The sequence below is a fragment of the Plecotus auritus genome (assembly GCF_963455305.1).
Source record: "Plecotus auritus genome assembly, chromosome: X".
Lineage (NCBI taxonomy): Eukaryota > Metazoa > Chordata > Mammalia > Chiroptera > Vespertilionidae > Plecotus > Plecotus auritus.
This window is the reverse complement of record NC_137784.1, coordinates 91,396,241-91,407,147: the sequence shown is the minus strand read 5'-3', so window position 1 is coordinate 91,407,147 and position 10,907 is coordinate 91,396,241. Positions and strand designations below refer to the sequence as shown.

The window sequence follows — 10,907 nt, the reverse complement described above, 5'->3', positions numbered from 1 at the left end:
CAGCATATGGAATATAGTTAATAATATTGTAAAAACTACATATGGTGTCAGATAGGTACTAGATTTATCATAGTGATCACTTCTTAAGTTATATAAATGTCTAATCATGGGGTTGTACACCTGAAACTAATATAATATTGTATGTCAACTGTAATTGAAAAATATTTTAAAGTAAAAGGGATTAAGAAAGTTTTCTTTTTGAAAAACACAATTAAGAAAAATAATAATAAGCCACAGCCTGGGAGCATTTGCAAAACATATATCTGACAAGAGTGTGTTGTATCAAGAATATATTAAAAAAACTCTTACAACTCAAAAACAAAAAAGAAAGATAACCCAATTTAAAAATAGGCAAAGGATTCCAATAGACATTTATCCAAAGAAAATATACAGATGGCCAATAAGTATATGAAAAATGCTCAGCATTATTAATCATTAGGTAAATGCAAATCAAAACTGCAATGAGATACTACTATGCACCCCGGAGGATGGCTATATTGAATGTAATGAACAATAACAAGTGTTGGTAAGGATTTGGAGCATTACTGGAGGAAATTAAAAAATAGTCTGGCATTTCATCAAAAGGTTAATCATGAAGTTACCATATGACCTAGCAATTCCACTCTAGCTATTTACCCAAGATAAAGGGAAACAGATGTCTATATAAAATTATATATGTGAATGTTCATAGTAGCTTTATTTGTAATCTAAACCTAGAAATAACCCAATGCCCATCCACATATAAATAAAAAATAAACTGTGGTATATCCATAAAATGGAATATTATTCATCAATAAAAAGAGTGAACTATTGGTATATATAACAATAAGAATAAATATCAAAAACATTATGGTTAATCAATACTTCTCAAACAGGGGCAGTTTTGTGAATAATAGGCAATATCTGGAGACATTTTTTACTAATAACTGGGTGCTATTGGCATTTAGTAGGTAGAAGTCAGCATTGTTGCTTAACATTCTATAAATCACAGGATAGTCTCTAAGAACTATGCAGCCTAAATGTCAATAGCATCAAGGTTGAGAAATCCTGTGCTAAGTGAAAAAAAGTCAAATGAAAATATTAAATACTGTATGATTCTATTTATATAAAATTCTAGAAAAGACAAAACTACCGTGACACAAAGCAGACAAATGTTTGCCTGGGTCCAGGGATGGGGAGAGGAGCTCAAGATAAAGGGACATGAGGAAACTTTTTAGGGTGTTGGACTATTTTTTATATTGACTGTGGTGGTGTTTACACAACTGTGTTCAATTACCAAAATTCATTAAAATGTGCATTTAAAATTGACTGTAAAAATATTGCATACATATTAGTCACACTTTAAACATAAAGGTATCATAATGGGGTAAAAGTCAACCTTATCTATGTGATTGAGAACTAACCTCTAACTGCATTGACACATACATGTCACTAATCTGTTATTCCTTAGAACATCATACCAGTTCACCTTGGTAACTTCAAAATAGTTAAATTAGTTTCCTGCTGGGTTTTAGAAGGGACAGTGAATAATAAAGAAGTATTATACTCTTCTAGCCTTTTAAAAATTCTTCAAGGACTATTCCCATTAATAGCAAATCTGGTTCAGGATTATTTCATCAAGTGAGAACTTTTGAGAGACTATTCACATGGCAGGTTGAGTGTTGTTACACGAAGTACTTTTATTATTTTTTATAACCTTTTCTGTAGAGTCTCCTTTATAAATGAATGAAATCTTTCCTGGGGCTCCTTCATAACCAAGACTTACATTTGCTCAATAGCCACAAAAGAAACACCAGTTATACTTTCTTAACAAATGCTGCTTTGACTGTGAGAAGTAAAAATTACAGTAGATGAGATCTAATCAACAAGAGATAAAACTTCTCCTTCTGGAGTGAAATCAGAACTTTTCTTTCATTTTGAGTCTTATTGACAGTTATATAGGAATAGACCAATACCTCTGCTACTAAAAAATGTTATTTCTCCCATATGTCTCATTAAACCCTTGCAAAGGAAATCATCTTAGTATAACAAAAATCATTACATTCAACTCTGGAGGTTTCTTATGAAAGCAGAGCAATACATAGCCAGGCTGTCCAGAGAGTCCCTGGAGGATTGAGAGTTCTGTGTGAATCTTGTCCATCCTACTGCAACTATTAAGAAAAGGGAAAACAAGAAGGTGCAGGAAGCTCTTTTCCAGTGTTTAACCTCTGAGAAACAAGTATCTTTAATGCTGACTTAGAAAATTACTTCAATTTACCACATTCATTCAAGTAGAAGCCTTTCGGTGCTAACAACCTATACTTCCATATTCCTCGGATGCCTTGTATGACCTTTTAGGTCTTATTTCTGCTGATATAATTCTAAGAGTTTTTAATTTGAGGCTTCCAAATAACCACTCAGATGATGTCAGAGCTAGGAATGCTAGCAGTTAAGCCAAGATGGCCAGTCTAATGGAGCTGGCTTTTCGAAGTTGACTCATAGTCATATCTTAGCATTAGTTTGAGTCACACAAAACTAGTAAAATAATTGGTTGTTTGTAGCAAATAAGAAAAAAAAAACTGACATATGTTTTGGCTTTTATGTTGCGTTTCTATAAATCCACAGGAATTAACCAGGATCTTCCCAATAAGACTGTTCCTAGGAGCCAGGGCTGAAAAAAGCAATATTAGGTCGAGTTTCCCACCTTCCCCACTCTTTCCACCTCCACCTCCTGCTTCTCTATGTCTGCTCAGTATACCCTGTGTGGTTGGAAGAGGCATAAAAAGAGCTTACAGCTAGGATGTGGAAGAGTACTTACTATGGAATAGTAGAAAAAGAGAGTTTGGGGAAAGAGAATTCAGGATTATTTAAAAATAGAATACTTTCCAAATATTAATAATCAGCAACTGGATTATATGTGTATGTGTATTATGTACCACATTGCCTACTTACCCTTAAAAGTATCTTGCTATAGAGAAAGTATAAGAATTGCCTACACCATCATATACAGTATAATATAGTTACTGAGCAATACATTTTCAAAAATATTCAATTGGTTTTGAATTACACTGTTTTGACACCTTGAGTAGATCCAATTACCCCAACCTTGCAATAGCAAGAGCAAACACCCTGGAACATTTGCCTTTCATGTGATTTCAGTGCATTATATATGCCAGACATGAAAAAGGAGGAAAGGTCTTTGGAGAATAAAACACTATTTGAGATGTCCAGATGAGCCATTTTTTGTTAGTCATCCATGTCCTCTACTCACACTCTCTACATTTTGAACAATTGTTCTCCTGGGAAAACACACACACACACACACACACACACACACACACACACACGCAGCCACAGGAATTTGTTGCTCTATTGCCTTGTCAATTGTCCAAACCTAGTATGTGCAATTCTCTCTACTATTTATGTTCTCTGTCTCATTTACTCTTCTTTTATTTTCCCTCAAAAGTCTCATCATTCCCTAGATCTTCTTCCCTCAGGCCCTTGCTCTCAAGCAGGCAGCATACACAAAACACATGGACCTAATTGTAATGGGTACTTATGGGTTTGATAGGCCAGGCAACCTAATGCATTTTAACACTATTGAAGAACCAGCTTTCCTTTCTATCCTTATCAAAATGTTTCCAAAGCACAGGTTCCCTTTAAAAAGTTACTCCAATTTGTCCCATCCATCTCAAACCTGTCAACTAAAACTAAGCATCTTCAAGATATTTCTGAGAGCAGAGGCACACATTTATTGGCACGAAATTCATCTCTAGATGTGACTGCAGCACCATGAGTAATTCCAATTCTGACTCATTAATCTACAGATGAGGTGAGCACATTCACTTCCTGCATAACCATACAGTCTACTCTTCAAGCGAAAATATGTTTATTGTATACACATACTCAGATATTTTTTCAGTGAGCAACTAATCCCCTTAACTGTAAAAAAAAAAAGACACTCAATGTAAGGGCAACTTAACTATTTGGAAAAAAAAAAGAAAGAAAGAAAGAAAGAAAGAAAGGAAGGAAGGAAGGAAGGAAGGAAGGAAGGAAGGAAGGAAGGAAAGAAGGAAGGAAGGAAGAAAGAAAGAAAGAAGCCCATTTGGAAATGATGTTTTGAAACTGAGTCCTTTATCTGCCAGTTCCCACTTGTACTCAGACCAGATTTGAGAAACTCATAGATAAGATACAGAAAGTTGAGTTAAAATTTATAACATAACATGTATACTACTGCAGGGCTATGGGTTTTCTCTTTTTTAATTTTCTTTTTAAATTTTAAAAAAATGATCGCAGCCATTTTTATAATGGTCTCTGCCACTTATGTTGACACCTAATTATATACGTATATCCCATGTTGCTTTTTAACTGTTCAATGTAGTTTGTTCATTTTTTGTGCTTATGTGTTTATGTTATATAGACAAGGCTTTATCCCTACCCAGTACATAAATCCCTGGTGGGCATGTTCAATAAATAATCATTGAGCTGCTCTGAATCAAATTGGGGAACAATAACTTAAATAATCCCTAGCTCATCCCTACTTGTCATTTTAATGTGTTTGTGTTTCCATTTCAATAGGGATCTGTCTGGGATATTAGGACTTTGCATATTTTCAGGTAATGAAATTACACTGGGAATAGGTGATTTTGAAGAAAATATAAAGCAACCCAATTTACACTCATGCTGAGGACTGAAGCAGGGCACCAAGCCCAGTTTAAGGTCTTTTGACAATTACTGGCTGAATGAGTTGCATCTTCCTCAGGGAATGGAAGAGTGAATCCCAAGGCTATTTTTAAAGACCTCTGCTGGCCACTGAGATGGATGGATGGGACAGGCAAGGAGGTAGATTGAGTAGTGAACACACCCCAAAAGTTCCCTCCTTTTCAACTCCCCTGAGCAGCATGCTGAATTAGAAAAGGGGAGGCTTAAAATAAATTATGATAATCTCAACAAAGGAACTGGAAAGAAACCCAGCATGGCTTTCTTTCCAATCACTTACAGGAGAATTTAAAGATTTGCTTCTGATAAGCCTTAATGCAATAACTGAGAGTTAACTCTTTCACTGATCCAATATCCATCCATCACTTGCCAAATGCAGACAGGTGAATCCTTTCTGAAAATCACTGCTAGATCAATCTTTGTAAGGCACTGCTTTCATTATGTCACTCCCCTGAGAGGACACCATTTTCCTGTAGGTTCAAGTCAAAACTAATCAATCTGGCATGCCAGGACTTCCATCAACTGACTCCACCTTGATCATTCATCCCAACCCCTCACTAATCCTCAACGTGTTCATGGGCCTCAATTCTGTCAAACTGGCCTCTTTATAACCACATACCACATTCCTACCTGCATACCTTCACTCATTCCTCTTCCCTGTAACTACAACACCTTCTTTTCCTCTCTACCATTCAAAACCCCAAATGTCCATATTTCAAAGCTCTTGTTCAAAATTAATCTTCTCTATAAGAGCTGCCCAGTCTAATGGCATCCCTCTGTGATCATTCCTTTACTTGAAATTACAGCATAAAAACCTACGTTTGTACCGAACAATGTCCACATACATTAATGTTCTCAAGTATAGGACTAGCTTCCATAAAGCGATTGTAAACAAAGGACAAAGGATCTCTTCTGTCATCACCAACATCACCTCATACAATGCTCATGATATATATGTATCTTAATATGAATAATCAACAAATAGAAGCATTTTAAGCCAATTTAGGGTTCATTTGACATGGAAATGCAGGCTCATTACAATTTTCTCTTTTATATATAGTTACATAGCCATTTTTAAATGCCAAAATCCCTATACTTGCTTCATTTTTTCAAGTTGAACTCATTTTCATTTTACTTTCTTTTTAAAAAGAACCTGTTCTTCATGTTCTATTTTTAAAGCTCTGCTTTTTCAGTACAGCACTGAGGGCATGAACAACCACCAGGCCTTAAATGTTCCAATTGAGGTATTGCAATTTAACCTTTACACATATCTGTAGCTCAGAAACCTGCACTGATGAAAGAGGAAGATATATCCACCAGGAGGAAAAGATTCTGTTCTTTACAATTGAGTTTTACAGGGAGAATCACTTCCTTTCTCACTTGGATATAAGCTCCCTTAAGAGCCTGGAGGATGATTTCGTGACTCAAAACAGATGGACTTTTTTTTCCATTCTGTATTATTCTTTCCTTAGACAGGTAAAGAACAGCTGCTTCAATTCTCTTTTTTTAGCCAATTATTTTCTAAATCACACTGTTTCTTTTTATCTCTGCTGGGTTTTTGGAATTCCAATCAGGGGGAATGATTACATTATACTCTTAAAAACGAAATTCTTTCATTTTCTTGTCCCTTTTAGACAGAGCACTGCAGGAAGAATTTAAATCTCCTAGGGCAGTGAGTTGACATGGCAGATGGAGACCATGACTGTATGATTTTTTTAAAAATATATTTTATTGATTTTTTACATAGAGGAAGGGAGAGTGATAGAGAGCTAGAAACATTGATGAGAGAGAAACATCGATCAGCTGCCTCCTGTACACCCCCCACTGGGGATGTGCCCGCAACCAAGGTACATGCCCTTGACTGGAATCGAACCTGGGACCCTTCAGTCCGCAGGCCGATGCTCTATCCACTGAGCCAAATCGGTCAGGGTGATTGTATGATTTTTAAGGGCAGGAAAACTTCTAGAAAATCCTCATTTTAAGTTTGATCTAGTGGTCCATGTCAAAATTCTACTAGCTAATGCATTGTCCTCTCTGGGCACACTCATAAAATTTAAGTGTCCCTGAGAACAATAATAAATGAGTCATATACACGATAGTTTGGACTGGTTTATCAAATTTTCTTAACTGATAACAAGATGCGCATTGTGGGAATGGAATTTGTTATAGTGTATTCTCTTAACTAGCCACTCTGAAACTTTCAGAATCAGCTTGGATTACCTGTATCAGTCTAATCGTCCACATATCCCAATACCCTCACATTATTTGCAATCATTCAAACAAACCATGTATTTTTTAAAATCATTTATCTCTGCTTTTGCCCATGCTATTTCCTCCTCCACAGATTCCCTTTTGTTCCATCAGACCTTCTTTCATGATCCGGCTCATTCACTACATTCTTCAAGAAACTGTCTCTGCATATTTTGCCTGGCAACATCCTTCATCTACCAGTTCAAAGACTACCTCCTCTATAAAGCATTCTCTGACTTTTCCAGGCAGCTGTAGGCACTCTTTTTCCCTAGGATCCCACATCTTAACATGAATTCCACACTAGCATATCATTATTGAAATTATCATATTGTGTGCCTGTTCCTTTAAGACTGTGAGTTCCTTGATGGCATGGACCAGACCTTATTATCTTTGTTTCCCAGCCTATTTTTATCCAAATAGTCAATATCTGATGAATAAATAAATCACAGGATTAGTCTAAATAGAAAATTAAACAGGATCTGAACTCACTTCATCTTAAATCATGAAGACTACCTAATCCCAAGCATGTACTTTATTTAAAAAAAATATTTAGTATTTGATTTATTAAGGTAACAACTTTTTTTAAAAAATCCTCAGTTGAGAATATTTTTTCCATTAATTTTCAGAGAGAGTGGAAGGGAGAGAGGAAGGAGAGAGAGAAAGAAAGAGAGAGAAACCTCGACCTGAGACACACACAACTGGTTGCCTCCTGCAAGCACCCCCGAGTGGGGCTGGGGATCGAAGCTGCAACTGAGGTACATGCCCTTCACTGGCAATCGAACCTGCAACCCTTCAATCTGCAGGCTGACTCTCTAACCACTGAGCAAACAGGCCATGGCAAGCATGTACTTTATCAGAGTAAAAGGGCAGAACAGTTTACTGTGTGTGGAAACATCAAATTAAAAGGGTTGGTATTCTGTTACATTGAAAATGACTTGCTAAGTATATTACTCGTGTTTGACTTTTAAAGTCATTTCAAATCACCCTTTCCTTTACCTTAGCTTTCAGAGTGAAACAAAAAAGTCAGAAGGAGAGCAATCGTGAGATCAAACTCATTCACTTATTCACTGAATATTTATCAAATATCTACAATGTACAAATCAACAATAGTGAGCTAAACAAAAATAGTCCCTCCTTGGGCTGGAAGGTGGAGGGATTGAGAGAAAGAAAGAATGAAAGAAAGAAAGGAAGGAAAAGAGAGAAAGAAAGAAACTCATTGACACGGACAGGATCCAGCTCATTCGGTGTGTTGATTGCAGGAGGAGGGGTGGGTGAAGGTAGAAGAGGGTGTAGGGGGGATAAATGGTGATGGAAAAAAATAAAATAAGGAAAAAGATAAAATAGTCCCCCTTGTCCTCATGAAACTTACCATCTAATTGGGGGAGAGATAATAAATTAGAAATAGATAATATCAGCTAATGGTAAGTTTAAAAAGAAAAATTTATCAGGATGAGAGGATAAAATGTAATGTGGCCTTGCTCATGTCGCTCAGTGGTTGAGCATAAATCTATGAATCAGGAGGTCACTGGTTCAATTCCCATTTGGGGCACATACCGGGGTTGTGGGCTCAATCCCATCGGTGTGCAGGAGGCAGCAGATTTTCTCTCATCATTGATGTTTCCATGTCTCTCTCCCTCTCTGAAATCTATTTTTAAAAACTAATGTGGCTATTTTAGATAAAAAGGCATCTTTGAGATAATATTTGAGGAAAATTGGAAAGTAGAGAATGAGTAAAGTCACTATCAGAAGGAAGAGGGACAGGGTCAACAAGGGCAAAACTCCAGTATGATGGGAAGGACTTGTATCCTAGCAACATAGGATGTAGTAAGCCAGGGGAAGCCTTGTAAACGGTGAGCTCAGAGAAGTAGCAGGGATGCAGCTCATATAGAACCTTGTAGGTCATAATAAGGTATTTGGACTTTATTCTAGGAATGAGAGAAAGTCATTTGAGAATTTTGAGCAGGGAAATTACATGATTCAATTTATATATTTTTAGAAAGTGTCTTAGTCACTTCAGGCTGCCATAACAAAATACGTACTATAGACAGGATTGCTTAAACAACAGGAATTTATTTCTCACAGTCTGGAGAATGCAAATTTAAGAACAAAGTTCCAGCAGGGTATGTGTCTAGTGAGAGCTCTCATTGAATTTCAGATAGCTGTCTTCCTGCTGTGTCCTCACATGGCCTTTACTCATACATATGGGTTGAGAAAGGAAGAGAAAGCAAGCTCTCTGGTGTCCTTATAGGGGCATTAATCCCATAACATGGGCCACATTTTGATGATTTCATCTAATCCTAATTATCTCCCAAAGCCCTCATCTCCAAATAACATTACATTTGGTTAGGGCTTCAACATATCAACTTTAAGGGGACACAATTCAGTTAATAGTAGAAAGCTTAATCTGAATGTGGTATGGAGAGTAGACTATCAGAGGACAATGGTTTAAAAAAGGAGAGAACTTGCCAGAAATCTATTATAATAATGAAGGTGAGAGATGACAGTTGCTTGGATGTGGTTTGAAGTGTTAGTAGTAGTGAAAGGTGTAAATATTTTAGATACATTTTTGAAGGCATAACCCACAGGATTTTCTAATAAGCTGTATGTGGGTTATAGAGAAAAATAGTCAAGCTTCGGGACAAGATAGTGGCATAAGTAAATGCAGTACTCAATGCCTCCCACAACCACAACAAAATTTACAACTAAAATACAGAACAACCATCATTTAGAACCACCTGAAATCTAACTGAACAGAAGTCCTACACTAGAGAAGTAAAGACGAAGCATATCGAGACTGGTAGGAGGGGCTGAGACACAGAGTTGAATCGCAGAACCTGCTGGTCCCACACCCATGTGTGGCAGTTTAAAATCTCGAGGGAGGCAGTGTGCTCGGAGGGTCCTAGATCTGTCTCTTGCTTCAACAGTGTTTGGACAGAACAGACCCAGGGATGCCCCGCTTCCAGCCTCCAACCACCCTCCTGTGTCTTATCTAGTCACCACCTTCAGATCCACCTCTGGGACCAGGCAACACACCGGTTTTTTTCCTACCTTAACTTCTTATTGCTGAACAACCATGAGTTCCCAAATTCGTCAGAATTATTCCACTGAGGTGGAGGCTGCAGTCAACCGCCTGGCCAACCTGCATCTGCGGGCTTCCCACACCTACCTCTGTCTGGGCTTCTATTTCGACCCTGAGGATGTGACTCTCCAGGGTGTGGGCCACTTCTTCCGCGAGTTGATGGAGAAGAAATTCGAGGGCACTGAACATCTCTTAAAGTTGCATAACAAGAGCGGTGGCCACATTCTCTTCCAGGACATGCTGAAGCTTCCCAAGATGAGTGTGTAAAACTCAGCATGCTATGGAAGCCACCCTGGCCTTGGAGGAGAACCTGAACCAGGCCCCTGGGTTCTACCTGTGCAGACCCTCATCTCTGTGACTTCCTGGAGAACCATTTCCTGGATGAAGAGGAAACTGATCAAGAAGATGGGCAATACCTGACTAACATCCGCAGGCTGGCTGGCCCCCAGGCTGGGCTGGGCAAGTATCTCTTCAAAAGGCTCAACCTTAAGCACGACCAGCAACCTCTGGAGCCCAGAGGACTTTGAGAGGCCCCTCCTGGTGTCTCTGGCTTTTACCTGAGTGTCTTCCCGAAACTACTTGTCATTCTTTTAACCACCCTGAAGCCCTCTCCCATGCATTGGACCAAATGAAACAAAGCTTTTTGCAGCAAAATAAATAAATAAATAAATAAATAAACAAACAAACAAATAATAAAATTGCGAGGGAGCCTTGTATGGTTCAGTGCTTGAGTGTCAACCTATGAACCAGAAGGTCATGATTCAACTCCCGGTCAGGGTACATGCCCAGGTTATGGGCTCAATCCCTAGTAGGGAGCATGCATGAAGCAGCTGATCAATGATTCTCACTCATCATTGATGTTTCTATCTTTCTCCCTCTC

At 37.9% G+C, this 10,907-nt stretch overlaps 1 pseudogene across 1 annotated transcript; it reads left to right on the top strand.

Moving 5' to 3' along the window:
• Positions 1-10,021: 10,021 nt before the first annotated feature.
• LOC308240201 (ferritin light chain-like) lies at positions 10,022-10,554 on the top strand (annotated as a pseudogene). Its single transcript has one exon. The product of its transcript is annotated as a ferritin light chain-like (transcript).
• The last annotated feature ends 353 nt before the right edge of the window (positions 10,555-10,907 follow it).